Here is a 23,626-nt window from a genome sequence, read left to right on the forward strand (position 1 = left end):
AGGACAAGTGGGGAAATCAGACTTGGCATGAACTCATGCTTTGATTTATCACTCTACAGTCAGTACAGTGTTAACCTTTGTTCTCTGTACATCTCCTCTCATTATCAATCAAACCCCCAGAAAGATGCTTTAGCTTGACTGATGACATTTAGGTAAGAGGAAGAATGAAAATAAAAGAGGAAAGCAGTGTCAGAAGATGGCATTTTTCATTACCTGCTGTTTCTAGAGCCTTAACAGCACTCCTTTGCATTAAACATAACTCAGAAAATTGTTTGTCACTTTTTTAGCAAACAACTTAACTGAATTGAATTTATTTTAGAAGTCAGCTGCCCTACTGTAAAACATCTGTGTTTATCAGGAAACTATCTTTAAAAAGTGTAAGTCAAAATCTTACTCTTTGCTGGAAGCGAAAACAACTTATGTGAGAAATTTCCACAGGAAAACAAAGCAAAAAAAATCTTGTCTTCAGATGGACACAAATTTATAGTCAAATGAATCATAAATGTCACGTTCTGAAGGAACTCTGCCCAGAGTTCCTTTTCCTGCTGATGTCGTGCTTCTGACTTTGTGGTTCACTGCTTGCATATGTCCGACTGACATCACCCTAGAAAGGTCAGTGAAATTTCAGATAAATTTTCCCCCACCCTGTACATGTCATTTGTGTTTTATTACACTTCTAGCTGAGCTTTTACTATCTTTCACATAGTAAAACGTATTGCCCCAGTTATTGTTCTAAATGGGCTAAAATATAAGTCTGTATATATACACACATACATGTATGCATGTATATGTGTCTGTACACACATATATATACACATAGAGAGATGTGTGTATATGTATGTCTATAGATACCTCTATGTGTGTAGATATGTATATATAGTGTGTATATATATATAATGGACCATTTTTATGGGCCAACAGGGTACCTCGTAGGGTCTTTTCCTGGTAGTGATCAGCAGAATGCACAAACATTTTGCACCTTAAATGGAATATTCTGAGTGGAAGTCACTGTCTGTTTTGCGTCCTGTCAATTTAGTTTTGCCAGGGTAGCAAGCTCAACGCTAATTTCCCCAAGAAGAGTGGAATCACGCCTGGTGAAGGCCCCCCAGGTCTAGAGGCTGGTGCTTTTGAGGCACGTACTGAGACAGGGACACTCCGCCTTGCCCGCCGTGTCAGTTCGGGTTGAGTGCCCCCTGTCAAGGCTATCCCCCTGTGAGGTACAGCGAGCTGTGCTCGGGGCCTCAACTCTGTCATCCTGTCTCACATTTGGGCTCATTTATTAAGAGAACCGGCAGGAACCAGCCATGGGGAAAGGGGGATCTTGCAGTGACAAACCCAAGGCGTAACAAGGCTCTCCGCGGTCGGGCCTTGTCAGGGCTGCCCTCCCTGATGTGTGCTGAAAGCAAGCGCTCCATCTAGCCCCAAGACCAGGCACCTCCTCGCTGGAGGTCACTCTTTGGGTGTTCTGTTTTGCTGTGGTTGGGGTTTTCCAGTTTTTGTGGTGGTGTTAGTTTAAGGCTAGGCACGGGTTTGGGTTATTTAGGTTAAATGAGTCTCCAGTGGTCAAGTACTCACAGCAAAGGCCAGACCACAAAAATCAGCATGATAGTTATTTACCATAACCATATACAAAACCACAAGCAGCAAAGGTTCCCTCAAATACATCAGAGACACTGCACATCTCTTTATTAAAGCCTGCCTATTTGTTACACTTCAGATTGCCTTTAAATCGCAAATAAAAACAGAGAAATCTAAGTCAGAAACAAACCAAAGAACAAAAATAATAACAAAGAAAGCAAAACAAGGTTATGAAAATCCTTCACTCTCCCTCAAATCTTTCTCTTTGCTTTAACTTTGAATTGATTTTACTCCATTCCAGCACTGGAAATCAGTGATAGGCAGCTATAAAATTATTTTATTCACTCATAAATAAAATATCTGCACTGTTTGAAAGTTATCCACTACCTTTGACAGTAATGAACATGCCACACATTTTCATAACCCATTATAATCAATCCAAAGTCCTTCAGCCAGAGGAAGCAGATACCTGGTGAGAAATCGACTCTCTCTGGCTCTGTCAACAATGCTGCTCTGCTGATTCTTTGTATAACTTCTATTTCTATTCAGACAACCAGTCTAATCAGACATATTGTTGTAAGGTACTTCTTTTTAAAGGGATTTATTTTTTTCAGTCTTATGAATCATTTTTATTTTTTTCAATTAAGAAATGAAGTCTGGTTCCTAATCTTTAGGTTTTGTAAACAAACCAACAGAAACATTGAGGTCTCCTTTGATTTTCATTTCCCTTTTTTTTTCCAGCCCTTCTCAACCACAGTATTTTCCCTTGACCTCCCCTAATCCTTCTCCCAGGCCACTGGCCGAAAATATGTTGTGTTTCCGATAATATTTCCTCAGAACCCAGGGAGCCATCACTCCAGTGAGCTCTGTCCAGCTACTGATTCCACAGCCAGCAGCAGGAGGGTTTTCCCACTAAAAAAGAAAAGGAAATTGAAGTGGATTGGCATTTCCAAATAACGAGAAACTCAGAGATTAACAATTCTTGTAAATATGACTCGTTTGGCAAAAGGAGCAGAGACCTTTAAAGTTGCCAGGAGGTGGGAAGCTCTCGGGCTCTTGGGAAGAGGTAGAGCAAGGGATGTCCATCCCTTTGTCCATCCTTTCCAGGGCTCCCTTCCCCATCTGAGCTATTTCTTTTTCATCACTCAGACATAGATAAAGTGATCTGACCTTCTGTGCAATTATATTGAAGAGGGATTAATCGGTTTATTTACTGCTCTTTCTCAGAATGTTTTGTCGTTATTGATTAATCCATCAATAAGTGGATTTGTAAAAGCACAAATATGAGTTAGGTGCTCAGTCACCATCTGTACCTTCAAAAAGTTCTCTGTGGGCCATGTGGGACATGCATATCTTCATCCTTCAATGTTATATTTAGACCTGTTGACATTTTCAGAAAAAAATGCATTCTCAGATGGTCTGAATTTCTTTGCAAGTTGGGGTCATGTCCAAAATGAAAATGAAAGCAAAAATGTTGCAAATGTAAACTTTGGTATTTTGGAGACTTCAAAGACAACATTCACAAGCATCTTAGGCATCACTCCTTCATTGATACATGATGAAAGTAACCAATTTCATATCCTGCTATGAATCAGGAGAATGGCTATCAGCTCTGATTTATTGCATCTCACTTCAGTGTCATAACAAAAAGCCTTTCCTGTTTAAGGCAGGCACTGGTTTTTAGAGCTTATATCAACATTTGGGCCCAAGCTATAATTTTCTTGTTTTTCTTTAACTCAGGAACCAAATAAAAACCTCAAACCTACTATTTACATCGTCTTAAGTCTGGAAATTTCCCACTACGTGTATGAAATCAATCAAAGTTTCTTTTAAGAAGTGCAAAAGCAGAAAAAGAAATGATTGGCTAGTGGTAAGATATATGCAGGGAAAGTGCTGAGTCCTCAACTGAACAATAGGAAAGTATCAGTATCAGGATCTAGGAGACCCCAGGCAGGCTAGCAGACTCATTTTTCTAGACGTAAAGACAACAAGCAGGCACAAGTGCCAAAACCTGCAACCTCTGAAGGTCAAGGGAAAGAAAGAAGAGTCAGCTGCTTCTCGGGAGACTAAGCAACAAGAAAGGCATTAGGAGGGCAACTCACATCTCCCAACCCAGATGTGGTGATATGTCTGGTTTCTGAATTTGCAAGGAACATACAAAATTTAGGTAAAATCAGAGATGCATGAACTTCTGTTGTTTTAAACTGTTTCCTCTGCATAAGAGTGTCTCTTTAGATGGATGAACAATTCACAGGTTTTGGAAAGCTGTTCTGAATCACATCTATCACCGGTCATAGCTGCCTGGAAGGAAGTCTCTTTTGGGTCCTCTGCATAGTTAAACTCTGTGAGAGATTAATAAATGAGTTAAGGGTAGGGCTGTAACCCCGAGATCTGCTCCCCTTGAGAGAGATGGGGAACACAAAACCCTCACCAAACAGCCAGGTAAAATGGCTGATTAGGGAGTAGATGCTAAAGGATTTTGGAGACATGATTCACAGTGTTCACGTGGTGTGGTTTGGGCTTTTATAACAAATGAGCAGTTTGCTCTAAAGAGGGAGTTATGTCTTGCACTTCCTAAGCAGGTGCTGAAGCAAATGTGACCATTAGCAAGGTGGCATACCTTAATGCTATTTAATCTTCAAATTCAGTGGGATAGACCTCAAGCTAGCATTGTTTACATAGCTCACACTAGTATTGATTTCTTCTTAATTGCAGAGAGACATGCCAGGCTGGTTCTTATTTCTTCCTGCAGATGATGTCAGATCTTTGTTTTGAATTTGCAAGATCCAGGCTTAACTGGTGTCTTCCTTATCATCCTCCTTTGCCTGGGACTAGGAATGGAAATATCTGTGGTCAGCTACCAACCCCATCTCACTCTATATCAGGATGCAGCACATGGAGGGCAGGCTTTTCTGCATGGCAAACCTGAGGAGCTGGCTCCCCTCCTTGTGGTTCAGTAACGGGCTGGCAAGGCTCGGTTCTGCAACACGCAGAGGCTCTTGAAAATAGATATCACATAAAACTGGTCAGTCCCTCTAGAAGTAAGTGATTTTCACATCCTGCACCTAGCCAGCATAAACATCTGTGCCCCAGCCAGGAGGAGACAGGCAAGTGGCAGGAAGGAACCATTCACTTCAGTCAATCTGCCCCAGCTGAGAATCTGAGTCTCCAGTATGCTGTTAGACTGGAGATGTGCACCAGCCCATGTTTGGAGTAGTTCAGATTTCTTCTCAAATCTAATTTTAGACCTCTTCTGCTATTATTTATTCAACAATGTGAATGAGATATAGATCGCCTTCATTGATTACCTTCTTTCCATTCTCTGTAATTTGCTTATTCTTCCTTGAATATCTCACAGCATGCATATTACTGTACGGTGTCAAGGCTGGAAGAGAGAGAGAAAGAAACTATATTGAGTCAGAATGTTTTTAAAAACTTATTTTCTAAACCACTTTAATCCTAAATTTATTCATGTTAGTCATAGGCTGGAGTTTATAGTTTCTTCTGCATGTAACTAGTTGCAACTGTGCTGTTGCAATCCATACCACACTTTTTTTAACAAGAATAGAAAAATGTGGCTTGAAACTGATCTTGGATGTTCCCCAGCAAATATTGACTTTCCACTATGTGGCAAGAGCTTGCTTTCGTTTTTGTGCTGCCACCTGTATAATACTTCTGTCCCTTTTTTATTTTAGTTTTTGCAGTACACCATTAAATCTGCAGCAGAACAAGTGATATGCTGTAAATACCATGTCCCATAAATTCCATGCAATTAATTAGAGTAGCCAATATTGATAGTTTACTAGCCTAGCTTGAATAAAGGATAAAGTCAGGAACACAACTGACAGCTCTTTTCCTTGACTGAGAGGGCTCTGGTTACAGGATCTCATTCAGAAAAAGGAAAGTCAGTATTTGAAGAAAAGCTGTAGAGAGAAAGACTGAAGAGAAAACAAAGGTGAAGCACTTTCCCTGTGAGGACTGCCATCACTAGAAGAGGAGTCTCCCCCTAGGGCACCCCATGGAAGTTTCCTTTTGGCCTCAAATTCGTTACAGGTTGTGACTGTATCTGTCATTTCTGCTGCCATCGATTTCCCCTTTCCCATTACTAGCACTTGCGCACAGTCAGTAAACAAGTGAAAAACATAAGAATAGATTATGTTCTACTGTAATACCAGAACAAACTCCAAAGACTCCAGACCCCACAGAAACCACATATGCTGTGAGAATGAAAGCCCTTGAAAGTCTGGGCAGATGAACGTTTTCTGTTCATGTGCTAGAGCGTCACACCCTTGGGGCCTCATTTTGCAACTTGCTGCAAGAATGACTGCAAGATGAAGGGATAAAGCAGCACATAAGCACTCAGTGTAATTAGTTTGCGTATGATACATTGAGACATAAAAGGCTGATCATCACTGTTAGGCTGGGAGTTGAACATGTTAGAGGGAAAGTTCTTCACCATTCTCCTCAAAAAACCGCCACCAGATCCAATAGGCAATTTCAGAGAATGGGAAGTGCTCTGCAAAAGAACCCCAGATCTAGCACAAAGCTACTACTTTGACAATTTTTCAAAACAAAATGATGTGTTGATGGTGCAGCTTGGGAAATACAGAACTGGTATGCAACCAGCCACCCTCCAGTTTTGCTGCAGAAAGGTGCATGCGCCTGTCACCTACAGCTCTAACATGCAGTAATTCTGTCAATCAGAAATCCTGGGTACTGTACTTCAGCAAAGGTTGCTTGTGTCGAGCCCAGGCATCCAGCCCTCGTGGACATATTCCAGCTAGTTCTAACTGAGTAAAAAGTGGGTTAATCTCCATATTTCAGGTAGGGTAGACTCCACCTTGGGCTCTTTTTGTTTTGGTGAAAGTTAATTTACTTCTAGGCAGCTACCACTAGGACTAGAACAGCTTGAATTTTGGACATCAACGCACTTAAAGAAGAGAAAATTTCTGTCTTATGTGGAAAACTATCTGTCTGTGCTGGTTTGCCAAACAAAACCAGTAAGATCTGGGATTCTCACCCTGAGATTTCTTTTTATATAGATTAATCATATTCTTGTCATGGGGTGTCTGTCAGACAGGAAGGATGCTGATGTAGTTTGTTATAACTCATGGCAGATGAGGCAGACACATGTTTGCAGGATGGCTTTGGAAGGAGGGATAGAGTCAGTGCCAACGTAGTCTAATCGGAGTGGTTCACGCTAACCTTTTAGAAGTCATGTTCTTCAATTTCTTCCACTTACAGCAATAGAAGTGGACTATCTATTTTCTTATCTTCTGGGTCCACACAGACTTCTGCAGAGCATGCATATTCAGGAAAGGCATCCATTTTCAGAGGTGTGAATGCATAAAACAGAAGGTGACTCCCTTTAAGTCACGGGCTCCCCTTACCTGCTATTCACAGGTAAGGCACTGCAGGACTGGTAAACACTTCTGGCTCCTAAGAGAAAGGTGGCCTTCAGGAAGGATGTCTCTTTGCTGTCAAGATAGGGGAATCTGTAATGGCACAGTGTGGGCTGAGAGGAGGTGGGTAGAACAGTAGCTTTAACATAATAAAAAGAATGACATCACTGTTTTTCACTCTGATTTTATAAATAAGTTCCTCTAGCATCTGGGCTTTCAGAGTCCTCTTACTTTCTGCAAAAGCTAGGAAAGGAGACAGTGTGCTTTCTGTAAGGATGTGGAATAGCTGCTGAGCTTTCTCTAGTTTTCTGGAAAGGGTTGGGAAGCACAGTAGTGCACTTCTTCCCAGAGGTAATGTAACTCAACATGTCACTAACCCAGGGAAATTCTTAGATAACACAATCCATCTGTTTGTTAGCAAGAAAAACAAGGATAGTTCATACTGCACCTGGTGCAGCAACTTCATGTTGTTGAAGATACATAATTGTGGGGGTTAATTTAAAATAGCATACAATCCTAAGGACAAGGATTTCTTTTACTTTATTCCTTTTCCTTTTTAAAGGAAATACATTTTTGAAATGAGGTTTAAAACAGTTCAATAAATTGGCAAGACTTGAAAGACATCATAGTGATGCAGTATCCATATGGTGTTACTCCATGGTGTTGACAACAAATTGAGAGCTGATAAATTCCAGTGCTATCTGACAGAAACACCTCAGTCAAATTCAGCTGGGAACTAACATGTATGTCTAAGAACATTTACCATTATATTAGGTAAAGCATAAAAAATGCCAGTTCCAACAACTCTCCACAGAAGTAGCCTCAGTGGAGGAGCCCTTAGACAGAGAAGGGCTAACGCATCCCTTCACAAACTAGAATTTTTTCTTAGATACATTCACTAGGGGTCATTAACTCAAAGGGTGGTCCAATGGAAATGTCTGTAGTGTTGGTGTCTGTGTTGGCACTGGTTGCACAGTTTTCTGTTAGAGCCCTGAGAGAAAGAGACTCTTCTAGGAAACAACTTGTCTCTTCTTTGCAATAGATTTTTGAATGAGGTGGACTGTTTGCTACAGGCTCTCTTTCTCTCCAACTCACTGTAAAGACAGTTCAGACAACAGACTGGCCGACAACTGAGGTCAGATCTAGAGGCATTGCTAAGACTAGATTGGGGTAATCCATGCCATTGCCACAGTGTGCATACCGCTGTGAGCAGCAGGGCAGCCCCACTGCCTGAATTTTCTCTCCCAAAAGCCCTGAGAATCCATCTGGCTGCTGCTGCCTTGGACACAAAGGTTGGCACCAGTGCTTAGCTTTGGATTATATATAGGCTCTGCCCTTTTCCTTCCCTTAACTGAAGAAGCACAGTTTGTTTCATACTCACTTGAGAAGAAGAATTACCACTTCTTTGAAAGGGGTATCTTGATCACAGGCTGGCATGTTTAGTGTGCTATCATCTCCTCGATGCATGTTGCTAACCTTCACAAAATGTCCCCACTATTACATAGTCCTGCTGTGAAAGCAACACAAGGGTGTTGAACAGTTTGAAGTCCTCACATTGTTTCTGTTAGTCTCTTTTCTACCTGGGAAGCAATAAAAATATACACAGTCTGTGGGGAAGAGGTGGAGCAGTATGGATCCAGTGCTTACAGTCTTACTGCAATTCACACCCTCTTAGAAGATCAAGGAACAAGTAGGTCCTAGTCCTACTACTCTGCCTCCTTCCCTGTCCTGGCAAAGATTGCACGGGAGATGTGTGCAAGGTAAGTCTCGAGGACTTGACCCACATGCCTGAATTTAGGAATTCTCATTCCTCAATTTGTCATTCAGGAAACCTTGCTCCCCAAAGGCTGAACCCTAGACTGAAATGTTCGTTTGTCCCACCCTGTGCCACAAGCACGTCCATACAACCAACCCAGCAATAGCAGTGTGATGCCACCCTAGGACTACCACAGTAGGATTTAAAGCACCAGCTTAACTGATCTCCTAATTGTGGGCATCTCTACTAGAAAAATATCCTGTTGGTGCTACAGTAACCATTACTCAAACATAAGAGAAAGCTTAGTTTATAAACATATTTCACACTGAAAGTCTGCTCTCCAGAGTTCCTTGAGTCAGCCAGTAATGTGCACATTATCTATGTAAAATATCAACTCACTGACAGACATAATTACTGAGTTTGTATAACACAGAGGATAAGTTATATTCCCGTGTGAATCCTGAAATGACAGTTTGTCTTCATTCAGCCTGTGGTTTCCCTTGCCGGGCTTGCCCTGTGAAGTGGCTACATGTGCAGGATGACAGGCGCAGAGGTGTCTCACTGTAGTAGGTGAAGTGGAGGGTACCTGAGGTCTAACCACAGAGATTTGATACATCTTAGTGGTTGCATTTTTAAACTCTCTTTGCCCAGTGTCTCAAGGGGAGTACTATGTGCCAGTCCCACCACTGCTATCAAACCAGTGATGAACGGCTGCTATGGAGGCTCACAAACTCCTGATACAGACCTGATGTGTAGTGCATGCAACTGGAATGCATGTCAGGTCAATGTGTCAGACCTATGCCAATTCCTGGCCAAATAGGGCAGGTCACCTGGAGAGGTTTATAAACAAATGGAAATGCAAATGTACTCAGAGCAAATAAATAAGCAGTTCTTCACGTTTTAAATATGACTTTGATGAGGAATAGCAACTAGATACATTGGTTACTGTTGAAATAAAATGTGAAGGATGTTTTCCATCTCCAAAAATTATAACTTGACAGCTGCGCAGATAGGTACCCATGGGCAGTGCTATCGCACAGATCCTATTTCTCACACCTCATCCATGAGCATGTGCTACCTGCCACTGCTGCAAGCAGAATGCCTGTCACCTCTGTCCATATGGCCATACATCCATTGTGGGGTAGCCGTTTTCTACAGGGCAATGACACCTTCAAAGATGTTTTAACCTGAGCACTGTACTTGCACACAGATAAAGCATTTATTAAATAACAGCCTGGCAAAATGGCACACACTATATCAAGCTTCTTTCCACTTGATAAGTTACCTTTTAGCATCACAAAAAAAGGTCTGGTGTTCTGTGGGCCTTCTGATTTCCTCCATTCACTGTGTAAAACATAATGATATAGGCCTACACAGCTAATTAGACAGATAGATAACACTATTTGCAACATAAATAATGTTATATGACTTTTATCTAGGGTGAGACAATGAAATAAACAAAAGGAATATCATAATACTTGTGTCTGATAGGATAGACAACATACAGGAAGATGTAGTAAGGAAAACATGTCTTCATGATGTCAATTTTTCTGAGCTAAAATGTTGTGAAAGCTTGCTTGTTTGCACCACTCCCAGTTTAAGGCCAAGTTAATTACAGCATTGCAACAATAATCTTCAAACTGAATTTCAAAGCAACATGTCTTTTAAAGTTCAAAAGTTAGTGCTGACTAAATCAAAAATTGTTTATGGAATAAAAAAAAAATGAAAGAATACAGGGGTAGTTTATTAAGTCTCTTCCAATTCTCCAAGTTCTCCATGTGCTAATACCATGTCTCAAAGGAGGCCAGCAAGAGAAACTGAATGGCACATTTTGGAATCCATTACTAATTTGAATGACTCATGATCTTTGCAATTTATGGTCATGTTTGCCTCTGCATGCATCAGATTAATTCTAAACAGAGACAACCTAAATCTTCCCCCCTCTCAGATGGGGAACTCACTGCCGCAGAGTGTCATGGATACCAGAAATATGAATCAGAATAATTAGGAGGAGAAAAATTTCATTAAATAGTATTTCACACCAAGATGCAGATACAACTTCTGGCTCAAAAATTTCAGGAGTCATACATTGCTGAAAGCTGGAAGTACATACACTTGTTGATGGTAACACTGAATGCTTGTTGTTCTCTTTAGTGTTCGCTGTTAGTCACTGCTGAGACCCAAGCAACACTGAATTTCGGTCATACTCATAGTGGCTCAGATTTAATTACCAGAATTTAACTTTTTTTTTTAATTTACTACAATTTTCTGAAATTTAGAAGCAGTTTGTTTGCCTTCCCCTGGTTTTAAATCACTTTTTTCCTACAAGTCTAGGTTTCTGACCTCCATGAGGACATAGGTGTGGGTGTGCCCATAACTCCACGGATAATGTCAGTCTGGCAAAACACCTATTCCAGGACCACCTGCAGGTTTGTTTCTGCCTTGCCAGATTTAGGATTTTGCCTTCTCTGATAAGTCATGCCTCTGCTGAGGACCTGTACTGTTAGTTAGGTAGGTAGTTCAGCACATCCCACAGGGATAAACTTCACCCCTGAGACTGGGCAGGGCCAGCACAGTTACATCATATCCAGGAACTTCTGCAGTTTCTGTGCCTCCTGAGATATTCTAAACTTTTTTCCTCTTAAAATTAAGGGCTGCTTTGTTCTCTGTCTCAGTCTCCAAGCTGCCATAGCTCAGCACAGGTCCCTCAAGTTTAATGGTGACAGCAAGGCAGGGTTCATCTGCTCCATTCAACAAAGGAAAGCTTGAGGTCATCTTCATGAATAACCAGTGAGTAGGTCAGATACTGAGCAGTTTGCAACCTTCATGGTTTCCTCAACAAGCCATTCAGTACAGTTAAAATTTGTCATTGTTGATAACTATTTGCATCACTGATGCAACCGATTCCCCAGAAAGTTCAAGAACTACATCTACCTGCCAGAAAGGAAGGGAGGAGAACATTTCCCAAGGAGCTGTAGCTGTTGGTCCCTCCCATGGGGAAATGGGTAGCTGGAGGTATCGAGGGCATGGCTGAGGAAATAATTCCCTATAAAGGGCTTGAAGTGCTGAGAAGGAGCCAGACCTGGCATTTTAACCTCGGCCAGCTGAAAGAGGAGCTTGTTTGTCTTTTTCTCTCTTTAAAGAAATACAGATGCTTTCCTGGTACCAGCTGCTTGCTTGGGTTTGCAGCCAGCTTCCCTACCACACCACGCTGCCATTACCAGCCCCACTCCTGGGAGAGGACTTTGCCAAAACCCAGAGCTGGAGCCAAGCTTTCTGCATTTTCCTGGCCAGGCTCATTCTGGGAAATCCAGACAGCACTGTGTGTCCCATCCGTGTGGGTGGGAAGAAACTGGAGCTCGGAAACAACCCACCCCAGCCAAGCACTGACAGGAACAGCCCCCGCCACCCGCGCCCTACCAACACATAGACCACAGACAGGTCAAACCTCTGGGATTTGCAGATTCTGCTTGGGTCACTGCTAGCAGGGAGGGACATCCAAAAGTGTCCAGGGAAGATTAAAATAGTGAATTAAAAGTGAAGCATAGACCAACTGGCAGAAAGGTATATCTACATGGCTTCAAACAAGGAGCTTCAAACAAGAATTCAAACAGAATTCTTGTACAGAGAATAAGAGAGTTCAGCTTTGTTACAAACACGTTGCCAAAAACATTAACTTACATATGCGATAGGGGATCAGCAAGACTGGCAACTCCCTGTCCAGCCAAAGGGTGTAGTTTTGTGTTACTGAGACAACTGCTGCCCCTTTTAAAACAGTGTCCTCTGAGTCACTGGAACGAAGGTTTAATTTGAGACATTTTGCTGGAAATCCTAATCACCAGAGTACACGGTCAGTCTCACTCTTCCTGAAACACAGTACATGTTTAAGCATTTTCTACCAAATGCAAGAGCTTCCAGGGAGGAAGCTTTCACCCTGAAGTACCCTACAGCTGAGGCTGGCACATCGCACAAGAGACAAAGGATGGCCCCAACCAGTCAGAAGAAGGACCAAGACACCCATGTCTCCATGCAAGGCACTATTCATTGGGCTGTTGAGTAAGAAGCAATTACCACATGTGTGTGTACTGACGGGAAGGAGAAATGCAGCAGAGAACCACTTGCTTTGTTTACAAGGATGTGCATACAGCTGCCTTAATTGTGATGGCTCCCAACTAAAGCCTGCTGGAGCCATTGCAACTAGAAGTGGCTGTATGCACATCCTTCAGCTTCGTCACCTCAGGAACACACTGGCAAAACTCACTTGCTTCCAAATTCAGATGGCAGACAAGAAGGAGCTGAATGATCTAAATTTGGGGCTTACACAGGTACAATGTCAGTTAAGCCCCAAAGCTGCTTTGAGAATGAAGCAGTTCACATCTCTTGGAGCACAGATATGGCTGCCACATACACTAAACATTTTTCTAGACTACTTTTCTATTCATAGTCAGCTCTGAATCACCAGCCTCTTAGGCAGTCACACTGCTGTGAAGCAGACACATTGAGCCAGAGTTACCCAAACAGTGCTCCAAAGCTGGAGTGACCAGGGTGAAACTGTGCTGCAACTTCTGCTTTCTTCATGTTAATAGCTATGAGTGAAGGAGACAAAAAACCCCCTGTGCTGAGCCATTTAGTACTTTTCCAGCAATGTAGCCACCCGCTTTGCACAATCCAAGGCGTTCAGAGCCAAGGAATCTGGGATCCATCTGGCTTTGGTCAGAGATTTCCAAAGGTGTAGTTCCCCACATACTCCAACTGTTCCCTGTACTCCCAAAAGTCAGATGATGGTGGTCAAAACACACCCACTTGCTTCAGGAGGCTGCGCACAGGTTTGCAGAGATGTGGACTCAAGCTGCATCTCCACACAGCGAGGTGCCCCAGCATCTTCACCCATTCACAGCCACTTTTTCCTGCCTTATCCTGGGCAAAGGTACACACATGGTGTCAGTTGGGTTGTACCCCTCCCGCTCCCCCACTATCATTGAAACTAATAAAGCTGATGCAGTGGAGAGAAAATGTTAACATTTTCCTTGGAGTGGAAGAATGGCCAGCACCTGGATGTTTAGCAGAGCAACTTTAGACTGGGTAAGAGGAGGATCCTCTAACCCTCTGTAATTGTTTTCTTTGGAAAAGTTTGGGGTTTCATTGTCAAGAATGATTTAATATGATAAGTTACAGTGTTAAAGCCATGCACAGGAACAGATTAATAACTCCCTATACTGTCTGCTTAACTGTGCTGAGACTGAAGTCAAATATTTGAGGTTTGCCACAAACCAAGATGAAGCTTATTTACACTAACAAAGGGCACCCAAGGAACAGTGGTGGCCTTAAGTATGCAAAATGCATTTATCAACACCAGATATTTACCTTAACTTTTATATTTGGAGAGCAGCTTCCCAAATGCTCAGAGTCATGACCTATGTGGTTAGCTTTGTCTTGTCTTGCTTCTGTACAGCACATGTTGTATATTGTAGGAAGAGACCAAACTTAATAAAAAAACATGTGCGATGCAAAATAATACCCCTGAGTATTCATGGAAACCATCCTCCTCTATTATATCCCAGACCATAAGACTCCAGAGCTTTCTGCCCTTGCAAAGTTCTCACAAAACCTTCCAGCTATTAACTACAAATTAGACTCTCTTTCTCAAGGATATTTTTATTCAGAGAAAAGATGCTTCATTGCCAACGAAGTGGAGTAAGCTTCCCTCATATCATGTCCTCTGGCAGCTCACACAGGCCCTTGTTATCATGCTTTGGTGTTCATGGGGGGTGGCTTCCTCATCCCCCTTGCTGGGCCAAGCGCAGCCAGCACTGGAGATGCATATGCCAACAGGAGGTCTTGCAGGCTCAGAGCAAGAGTGACTTCTCTCTGCAGTAAGGCCTAGAGAAGGAGCAGGGCAGGGACAGCATACACGGAAAAGCTGCCCACATTAAGAAAAGGACACATGGCTCTTCACCTGTCCCTCTTCCCAGCAGACATGGAGAATGGTCCCATGACATGCTCCCTATGGACAGCTTTTATACTGGGAGCTTGTTATTTCTCCCCCTATTGAGCAAACCAGGTCTTTCCATCTTGCTTCATATTTGCTAAATCTCTGCTTATGCATGTCATCCTTTCCTTAGGCTCTCTCTAGTTCACCTGATTCAACAAGGAGTGTGTGAGTGTTGCATTGATGATGCACAAAGAAAGATCCAAACCAGACAGCCCGACAAAGGGTAGCAAGTCTGGCAAGAAAAAGGCTCATGTGGCTGTCACTGAGGAGGAAAAAAATCACTTGGTTTCCCCAGAACAGGTAAAATCCTGAGGACAGAGCACCCAAAATGCCCTTGGACCTGTTTGCAGACTGTGCCCTGCTCAGTAACTTAGTCAGCAAGGGTTTCTGTGGCTGCCTGAGTCACAGAAAGGCGTTAATGCAGACTGCTAATTCCCTAAAACCTCCATCAGACCAGTTTTCAGGTCCAGTTGTCCAGAAACAATGGTCTATTTTCAGCTATGTTGGGTTCTGGGGCCACACTGCACAGAGCAGGTTATTAAAACATGATGGAGAGATGTTTCTCATCGATATTTGTGCAGCTTAAATTCATCCAGTACAAACTCCTGTACTGAGGCAAGATTAAGTGTAACCAGGCATCTTTGGCAGAAGATTGTCTAGCTGAGTCTTGAAACCATTTTGTGAAGGAGTTCCATGATTTCCTAGATAACCTGCTCTACCATTTCACTAACATGCATTTTTAAAAAGAGGAACAAACAACAACAAAAAGAAATTTTTGCTAGTAAGCAAGGTATATTATATTTGCCACAAATTGAGTTGATTTCTTTTTCTACTTCCCTTGGTGGACTTGAAGAAAATTGATTGCCATCCCGTAAAAGCCTTTAAATATTCAAAGACTTTGTATAGCCTTCACCAACCTTTGCCCTCGACTAAACCCCCTACTTCCTTTAATCTTTCCTAATAGACCGTGGTTTTTAAATTTCTTATTGTTCTTGTAGCTTTCCTCTGGACTCTCCCTAATTTCTCTACATCCCTGGCCACTGAGAGCATTTTCATTACCCACTCTGTAACCTCCTGAACAGCCGCTTCCCCTCCCTTGTAGATTGGTCATTAAAAGCATATCTCTGCATTATGTTATCTTTGAAACTCAATATGAAATTTCAAAATGAGAGTAACAAATGCCACCAATAACACGTTTGACTAATGGACTTGCTTGCAGAAAAGTCATAGCATCCCCAGGCATCTTACCTTACCTGGGCCCACAGCTGCCCCTGGCTGGAAAAGAGTCCAGCTGGAATGACAAGGTAGCTCCAAGGCTCGAAGCTTCAGAAAAAAACCAACATAGAAACCAGAAGCTTGATTAAGACTTTTTCATCCCTCAACATGACTACCTGAGATTTTGGGTACCTCAAACTTTCTAGTTCCTCAGAGATCAGTTACCTGTTTTCACATGTTTAGGATGAAATACAAAAGCAAAGGATAATATGTCTACATTGCAGTTGAAGCAAGCCAGTGGAAGTGCTTGGTATATCTTGTGACTGAGAGGGACCACCTAGGAGAGGCTAACACCAACAACATCTCCATGGTCCAGCTGAGAAGGTCTGTATGGGAAATCACAAGGCCACCACTGATACTACTTCAACATTAGTTTTTCTCCCTTTTGTTCACCTGACAGAGTAAAACAGAGAGCTGCTGGGCCCTTTCTGCCATTCAGGAAGGAGTGAGTTGCTGATCTGAGTGTTTTTCTGTGCAGAAACCCACAGTTCCATAGGGCAAGGTTCTTCATAGGGTGGGAGACATGGGACCTCTCTTCTCTTTATCAGAAGCCCAAAGATATTCCCCCTCCTCATTCATCCATGAGAAAATATTTGATGTGAAATAATGAATGTGGGTTTTTGTTTTAATCTGCAAAATCAGATTCTGTTTATTTTCCAAAGAACTCTTGGAAATTAAAAGAGATGAGAATACAAAAATAATGCCAAAATTAATTAAATGGAAAGCTCAGCTGTTGAATACTGCAAAGTTAAACTTCCTGGACAGCCTTAGAGACCTGTAAGCCAAACATGGGACATCACTGCTCCAGACACATTAAACAATCATTAACTTCCTTCTGTGTGAGGGAAAATGATTAGGTGCTGCTCAGCGCACCATGTAAGAAATCACTTGTATAACCAGAGGTTAGCTGCGAGAAGCAAAACCCTGCAATGTAGAAACAGAGCAGGTTGTACACTTATGCGGGTAACACAAATGAAAGTGTGTGGCACAGCCCTCCCTCTCACCCCAGAGTCTCTCCAACCCCAAGCACTGCCAGGTCCACTCCCGTTCCCGTATTGCTCAGCACTGCTGCCTGCTGCTATTGGTATCCCGCTGCTGGTCCTGTGCAAGCTCTATGACAGTACAGGCTATCTGGGGAGTTCTTTTTGCAGAGGATTTTTACAGTAGTGAAGGTTAACTGATGTAGGGAGGATATGCCTGAAACTATAAAAATATGAGCACTTCCATACACGTTGGTGAATTTTAGGTTCTGCTGAAGGAAATGGTGGAAGCTCGTGCCCATTGACTTTACTGAAAATAGGGTGTTGCCCACAGCTTGAGAAGGCATGTGGGAAGAGAAAGCAAATTCTTATCCCTAACTAGACTGTAGAAGGAATGGGTAGTAACTTCAGTTTATCTTGTCTAAAAATTGCATTGACCACCTTCCCTACAGAGCATGAAGAACTGAGGACGCACAACAAGAGAAGACATGCTTCCTGGCTGCACGTTCACACCATATTTAAGGACAATGTGGAAGAAGTCATGACTATAACCACAGCCTGGATTTTGCCACTGCTGTTAGAAAGCCTACAAATTTACTAAAAGTTACTACTATTGGATAGATTGTCAGTCTCCACTGAAATCCCTTTGTACCACCAAAGTAGAACTGAAGCTCCTCAGACCAGTCATTACCAGCCAGCTATAATGCTTGGCTAAAGACAAATCTATTCAGCCCATCTTCCCCATGTAGGAGCATATCATGACCAAGAAAGTGAAGACTAACCAAAGTGCACCCTGATGATGCTAGGCCTTGCCAGCCTGTACGTCATGGGCCATACGGGACTTTCCCAGCTGATAAGTAAGCTGTCAGAGCAGGCCTATGACTGCTTGAACTTGTAGGGGCAGCTGGTTCAGACTCCAGGATCAGCATGTGAGTCAGTAACGCAGGGTACGGCTGTACACAGCCAAGGAGTTTCTGAGTGCTGAAGCTCTGCCAAACATCCCCATTCCTTTAAAAAGTGCTTTACTGTCAGCAGGGCTTGAATAAAGTCTAGTCTCATCCTGGAATTGAGGTGCCCTGGAGAAATGGCATGAATATTACATGTTCAAAAATCTATTACATAACATGTTTATTATTTACCTGGTTTTCAGTTAATTGTTTGGGGTTTTTTGCATGGACTAGAAAGCACTACAGACTTTCAGATACTGGCATTGTCTAGCACACTGTATTAAACCCCCAGGGCAGGCCTAATTGGCTTGTGGTTGCAGATATGTTGTAACTGATTTGGCTTGAAGTTTTGCTGGCCACTTCATTTAGATTCATCCTTATTTGCTTCTTTAAAACAGGAAGAAGACATCCAGATTCCTTGGGTGAGGTCAGTGTGAGGTTTCTTTCCAGACACAGGGGCCATTTTCTCCCAAACCTTTCAAAATTAATTGAAACACTAAAAGTACTCAGACCATGAAGCGTTAATTCATAAGAACATGTTCTCTTGAACTGTCTGTTTGAATGGTGAATAATTTTGGTATTTCATTTCTTAGACCAAACCTTACTTGTTGTCTCACGGACCTTATGCTTCTGGCTGTTGTCAGGATTGACTTCCAACAGGGCAGTCCAGCCTCTGAAGAGTAAGAAATGATACAAATAAGTTGCGTTTCTCTATACACCTTGGCTAAACACAGTTTCTGTGTTTACTAAAATAATTGAATACAATTATTTCAGTCAGTGTTACAACCTTCTTCTTGTACAATGCTAGGTCTGTGCCGCCACAGGTGGGAGTTCTGCATCAGAACATACGTAGGACATAGACAGTAGCCCTGTCTATGCATCTGCTCACGTATATCAACATTTCAGCATACTCCTTCTGTGATCCACTTCTGTACAAAATTAGCCTTAATTAGATCAGCATAAGGCTTGGTGGGGTTGCAGTTATACTGAAATAAAACTGCCTTGTTGCGCTAAAACACACTCTGCTTTCTCTGTAAGAATAACCCAAATTTGTATAAACATCTTTATAGCTGTGTGATTATATCCGCACCAAGAAGGAGTGGGGGAAAGGCAGAGATTGGTTTACTCTATACTGCTAAGGCTAGAGTAGCACAGCCTTTCTGTGTAGGCAAGGCCTTAAGGTCAGGATACAAATGTCCTATAAATGGTGAACTCTGAGAGCTGGTAGGGGAATTATGGCTTCTAATAACAAAGGTTTTCACTGGACATAGCCGTCAGGACATAGCCATGTAGGAATGCAGAAAAATGACAACAGGAATAAAATTTAGCAGAATGACTCAGGAAAGTGCACATAATGGGAAAAGTTTATTTTTCCACATCATGCATGGTGTTCTTGGGAAGTCAGGACTGGGAAGGGCATTGTGTATTGGCAAGCCCAGCAGCTCACTACCTCAGGTAACATATCCTATAACCTTTCTCGTAACTGACTGAGCTGTATCCTGAAACCGCTTACCTAGGGAGGGGGAATGGTGCTCTACATTTCACGTCCTGGGAGGCTGACAGTTACTTGCATTGACATTTCAGTCTGGCAGCACAAAAGCTGAGTAATGCAGCAGAGTACTGCAACAGTGCCAGGAGTCTAACATGCTCAGCTGGAAAGCTAGTAACAAAAAGGCAGGGATTTTTGGAAAAAAAATAAAATCCTAAACCCAACTAATAGAGTTTGGCTCCCAGAAAAACTGCTTTCCTAATTCTCTTAGGAAAATCCTAGTGCTGGCTGTTGCAAAACCTACACGTATGCCTCCAGGGCTGGCACCTTAGTCATTCAGAAAACATTCCCGGTCTCATGCAGACAACATGAGAGGCTAAGTGTCCCTGGCAGCTAATGAAAGAGCTGAGCCATGGATGATGACCATACTGACCAAGTGTGGGAAACCCAGAGGTTTCCACAGCTTGTGAACCTGTAATTGCATTTCCCAACATGTTGATTAACACCCACTGTGTAAAGAAAGAAATTCCTCCATCTGGGCTCTCCCTGCAGAACCCACCCAGGGCCGGGGCGGGGAAAGCAATGCCCACACAGTGAGACCTGCTCCCGTGACTCGCCCAGCAGACACTGCACGCAGAGGTCTCGCACACGTCTAGCAGAGGGCAGCCTGCTCCTCAGCTCCACGTCTTCCCCAGGCGGTCACCTCGCCAGCGATGGGAAGCAGGCGCCTGGCATCCCTTCTCTCATGCCTCCCCCTCCCGGAACTGAGGGGAAATTCAGAGAGATCACTTGGCAGCGACGCTGCTCTTTTCCCCACGTGAGCAACAGAAGCGTTGGCATTTGAGGCATTTAAAAGTACCAGCTGTACCAAATATATACGTTTGGTCCTCAGTCAGATGACAGGGGCGATTTTCCAGGTTCTGTGCAGAAGCTTTGCACAACGATATATAGGGATATAGAGCTTTTCCAATCCCATATCATTGAGAGCACTTGAGAAGTGCTTGTGAGAAATGGCAGGGTCGGAGCACCTCTTTGCCCCTTTCTGTGGCTCTTCAGAGCCACTCTGACACTGTCACCAGAAAGTCCCTCAACAGGGCAAAAAGCTGGCAGAAAGCCCCAGAACCCTTCAGCTCGCTTCTTCTTGTACCCTGGCAATATCTGCTGCCATATTCAAAGACCACAGATGCAGAACCAGCAAAAAAAACCCCACTGCGCACATTTCTCATGGCATGGTTTTGTGAGGTTGGCCCAACGTTGAGCACAAGCCTTCACTCTATCGGACTTAAGCAGCTTCCTTTCCCGGGCTCTCCCGTCATCACCTTCCCCAGAGAAGACCCAGAGGGAGTAATAATCTCTACAACAACTTGGATAATTTATTCAAACTTCCCCTCTTCCAGAGATTCCTCGGCTTGGAGCCAAAGACCACAACTATTTCAAGGCTTTTCTCCCCTCCTTCCCTCCATCCTGGGCACTGAGCATCTTCCTCCATCACTGGAGGCACCTGAGTTGACGCTCAGCACTGAGAGCTATGCAGGCCTTACCAGAGGTTACAGAAGCTCACCATAAGTCAGGTCCCACCATTGATTCAGAGGTAAATGAATAGTGGGACTTTTCATCCTGGCTGTCTTCTTGCATATCAGCAGAAGAGCAGACAATTAATTGCAGGTGGCCAGACAATTCCCACAAAGGCATAGTGACTGGGGTAGGTAGTACCCTTCCAATTTTCAGCTGAACTTACCTGCTTGAAAATCAGACTTGGCAGTATTCATTGGGCTGCAGTACCACATGGAAACTCAGATGCAGAAGGTGAGAGAGTGAAGGGGAAAAGGAAAGGAGAGAGGTTATTTAAACACTAGTGTTTACTCAAATCCTGAATCCAAACAGAACAGCAGCTCTTATTTCAGTTCAAACCACTTATTTTCACAGCTCAGGTGATCAGCATCCCCTGATTTCTCTGCACATATGTTCATCTCCTCCTGACCTGCCTAACATTTAAATAGCTGTGGCAGTACAAACATGAGACCTGAGGGGTAAGGGAGCAGACTTGTAAGTAGTGACATTTTTTTAAATGAACCTGAATTCCGACCTGTCACTTTCTGTCTCAGTCTAAACCCATCTCTAAAATCCAGTCTTGTAACTCTGCCCTTGGTGACCAGTTATTATAGCAGACTGCACAATATTCCCCTTCTACAGTGGTGATTTGGGAAATCATAGAATCATAGAATGGTTAGGTTGGAAAGGACCTTAAGATCATCATGTTACTCCCTATAGCTGCAGATGAAATGTCCACTGGGGACTCCATTGGTACGTTTGGTTTCAAATTCTTAATGGATCATCAGGTTTAAGGCAAGGATTTGAGTGTGACACTAACATTGTGCAATACCTGAAGGGGTCAAATGTCTTTCCTTTCACCTTGGTCCCACATACTCTTACTACCTGCCAACATAACCCAACCTATTTCCTCTGAGTCTTTGTTTCCCTATGGCCCAACCCACCCTTTGGACTTAAATCTCATCAAACCTTGTGCTCTGCAGGCCTTCAACAGACTTGCTCCTGCAGCAGCACAGGGCGACCTCTCCCACCCTGAGACCTAGAGCATGCACTGCACAGACCAGGTCCCGTTTCTGCTTAGGACCAGCTCCAAATGAATACTTGAAAACAACTAGCTTTTCGCCATCATTCACACAACACGTCATCAGTGACCCACAGCAAAAACTGGATGAGAAACGAGCTGAGCGCCATCAGGATAACACTGTTAAATGGAGTACACAATCTTTCTTGGCATCACACTCCTCATTCCCTTCCTTCCTCTGCAAGGGCCAGAAGAGTAGCATGGACATGCCAGAGCAGTTAATAGTGAGCAGGTAGTGCTGGCAGGAGATTAAGTGTCTTTTGAAAGCTGACTGAAGTCAGTGGAAAGACTTTACATTCACTTAAGGTCCTTGGAATAGGCCCTAGAAGAAGCTGTTATGTGTGGGCTATTTATATAGTTGTAAATTAAAGATTATAACAGCTCGTAGACAATTTAGAGTCCTGGATCTGAAAAGTGTTTTTTTTAATTATCTTAAAACTGATTTTTTTTTGATTAATAATATCTATTTAGAAGAGTTCATAAATATGCGTTTAATTGCTAAACCACTGATGTCTCTATAGCTATAAACACTCTACTCATTTAGTAATGTACATTAAAAAACTTCCTATCATCAGTATTTACACTGTAGGGTCAATAATTATGTGTAATTCATGCCTCTCATTGCAGGAATTTTTTTTTTTTTCAAAACATGTACCAGCAAACTTGTTTTGCTAAATCTTAACATATTTAATTCAGCTACAGGGATGCCTTGGCTAATGTACGCTGGATAAGATTGCCTAAAAATCTTATCCATTGGTAAGGTTGGACTGGACTTTGTAGCTTAAAATAGGGGCTTAGCCAGTTAGATCAGCTTAAAAATATCTTTTTTTCATGGATGTTGTTAGAGTAAGAATCTCCTGGCTATGAGAAGTTATTGAAGCCAAGAGCTTAGCGCGAGGAAGAAGTAAGGACATCAGAAAGGTTCAGGTGAATAACAAGAGCACGCAGAGTTATGATAGCACTAACTACAGACAGCATCATCAGAGAGATGATATATTAAAGACCCATAGGGAACATCCAGCTATCCAAGGAAAGGACATTTGGAGGGCAGAGGAAACTGTCATCAATGCCTCCCTTTGTCAAACCCTTGACTAGCAAGACGAAGGGGCTGATCACCTATGGTACGTTCCACTTTTCAATGCAGAGCACCTGAACACTGTAACTTTTTTTACAAAATTTATTGTACATCTAACCAAACTTCCTTCTCTCTCTCTTCTGTATGTGTTTTGCCCCTGTGCTTTTCTGCTCCTTTTCTGCTCCTTTCCCCCCCAGTGTCACTACTTCTGCATGTAGCACCAGGCCAGCATGCCCAGTCACCAAATTTGCAATCCCATAAGTATTTGTTCTAACACTTAGGCAACATGATTTCACTCATGATAGCTCTTGTTTATTCAGGCAGAAAATGGTTGTGATTCAGTCTGACTTGGCAGTAAACATTCAACAGTCTTACTATTAATGATAAGAATCAATGTGTCTCCAAATGAAGAAAACGCCTGCCTAAAGCCTGATCCTTACAAAGAGGGGTCAATAAAGAAGGCCTTTTACATTTTCTCTGCATGAATGTCAGGGTCTGGA

General features: G+C 42.8%; 1 long non-coding RNA gene across 2 annotated transcripts; it reads right to left on the bottom strand.

The window, feature by feature from the left end:
* Positions 1-1,699: 1,699 nt before the first annotated feature.
* LOC115604036 lies at positions 1,700-21,237 on the bottom strand. Of its 2 annotated transcripts, none has more exons than XR_003990107.1 (4): positions 21,158-21,237; positions 18,552-18,603; positions 4,887-4,963; positions 1,700-2,490 (listed from the first exon to the last, which is right to left on the bottom strand). It is a non-coding gene; the product is annotated as an uncharacterized LOC115604036 (long non-coding RNA). The 2 variants fall into 2 exon arrangements; XR_003990106.1 differs by lacking the exons at positions 18,552-18,603; positions 21,158-21,237 and adding exons at positions 6,969-7,073; positions 8,362-8,485.
* Positions 21,238-23,626: the final 2,389 nt, after the last annotated feature.

Source organism: Strigops habroptila, chromosome 2 (genome assembly GCF_004027225.2).
Source record: "Strigops habroptila isolate Jane chromosome 2, bStrHab1.2.pri, whole genome shotgun sequence".
NCBI classification, from domain to species: domain Eukaryota; kingdom Metazoa; phylum Chordata; class Aves; order Psittaciformes; family Psittacidae; genus Strigops; species Strigops habroptila.